Raw genomic sequence first — 1891 nt, 5'->3', positions numbered from 1 at the left:
GGGAAACAGTGGAAACAGTGTCAGACTTTATTTTTTTGGGCTCCAAAATCACTACAGATGGTGACTGCAGCCATGAAATTAAAAGATGCTTACTCCTTGGAAGGAAAGTTATGACCAACCTAGATAGCATATTCAAAAGCAGAGACATTACTTTGCCAACAAAGGTCCATCTAGTCAAGGCTATGGTTTTTCCTGTGGTCATGTATGGATGTGAGAGTTGGACTGTGAAGAAGACTGAGCACCGAAGAACTGATGCTTTTCAACTGTGGTGTTGGAGAAGACTCTTGAGAGTCCCTTGGACTGCAAGGAGATCAGCCCTGGGTGTTCTTTGAAAGGAATGATGCTGAAGCTGAAACTCCAGTACTTTGGCCACCTCATGTGAAGAGTTGACTCATTGGAAAAGACTCTGATGCTGGGAGGGATTGGGGGCAGGAGGAAAAGGGTATGACAGAGGATGAGATGGCTGGATAGCATCACTGACTTGATGGACGTGAGTTTGAGTGAACTCCAGGAGTTGGTGATGGACAGGATGGCCTGGCGTGATGCGATTCATGGGGTTGTAAAGAGTCAGACACGACTGAGCGACTGAACTAAACTGAACTGAACTGAATAATTACCAATGTTGAACATCTTTTCACGTGTCTATTTGTCATCCACATATCTTCTTAGGAGAAATGTCTCTTTAGGCCTCCTGCCCTTTTGTCAGTTGGGTTGTTCCTTTTTTTGTTGATTTGCATGAACTGTTTGTGTATCCTAAAAATTTGTACAGATATTTTGTTTTCTTCTAAAGGTTTTACAGTTTTGCTCTAACTTTATCTTATCATTTTTTAAAATTATGTTTATTTATTTTTAATTGATTGACTGCTTTACAATATTGGTTTGATTTCTGCCATATATCAACATGAATTAGCCATAAGTGTGCCTATTTCTCCTCCCTCTTGAACCTCCCTTTCACCTCCCACCCTTTTCCACCCCTCTAACTTTATCTTGTCTTCATATGGATAGTTAATTATCTTAGAACCGCTGATTGAATTGCATATGGTTTCTCCCTGACTTTTTATTTTGTTTTTATTTTTGCTGCTTTGCATGGCATGGTGGGATTCTAGTTCCCCAACCAGGAATTGAACCTGCACCTCCTGCAGTGGGAACATGGTGTCTTAACCACTGGACTGCCAGGGAAGTCCCTGTCTCTGATTTCTTTAAAAAGTCTGCTTCTTGTCTATGGCCATACTACCCTGAATGCGCCCGATCTCGTCTGATCTCGGAAGCTAAGTAGGGTCAGGCCTGGTTAGTACTTGGATGGGAGACCGCCTGGGAATACCGGGTGCTGTAGGCTTAAAAAAAATAAAAAATTAAAAAAAAAAGTCTGCTTCTTGTGTTGTGTATTTGGCTTATCTATTTATCTATCTATATCTGTTTCTGGCCTTTCTATTCACTTCCATAGGTGTATTTATTCATTCTTCCAGCAATATGACTATATTTTAATGGCTCTAGCTTTGAAAGAATTCTTTGAAGGAATTCTTATCTACCATTTCCTACCCCTCTGGATCTTGGCTATTCTTCGTTTTATTTGAATTTGACTGGAAGTTCATAAAATTTATAGTCAATCTGGGGGAGAACTTCCCAGTCATGAATACATCATCATTTGTATGTCTTTCAAATGTCTTTTATAAATATACAATTTTCTCCATAAAACATGTGCATACTCTTTGGTTGTGTCTAACTCTTTGCAACCCCATGGACTATACAGTCCATGGAATTCTCCAGGCCAGAATACCGGAGTGGGTAGCCTTTCTCTTCTCCAGTGGATGTTCCCAACCCAGGAACTGAACTGGGGTCTCCTGCATTGCAGGTGGATTCCTTACCAGCTGAATTACCAGGGAAGCCCGAT

The 1891-nt window shown here is 40.9% G+C and overlaps 1 non-coding gene across 1 annotated transcript; it reads left to right on the top strand.

Annotated features, from left to right (window-relative positions):
• The first annotated feature begins 1217 nt into the window (after positions 1-1217).
• On the top strand, positions 1218-1336 carry LOC113896690. Its single transcript, XR_003512069.1, has one exon. It is a non-coding gene; the product is annotated as a 5S ribosomal RNA (ribosomal RNA).
• The last annotated feature ends 555 nt before the right edge of the window (positions 1337-1891 follow it).

Source organism: Bos indicus x Bos taurus, chromosome 7, assembly GCF_003369695.1.
Source record: "Bos indicus x Bos taurus breed Angus x Brahman F1 hybrid chromosome 7, Bos_hybrid_MaternalHap_v2.0, whole genome shotgun sequence".
Taxonomy (NCBI): domain Eukaryota; kingdom Metazoa; phylum Chordata; class Mammalia; order Artiodactyla; family Bovidae; genus Bos; species Bos indicus x Bos taurus.
The sequence above is the reverse complement of the archived record's forward strand: the minus strand, read 5'-3'. Positions and strand labels throughout refer to the sequence as shown.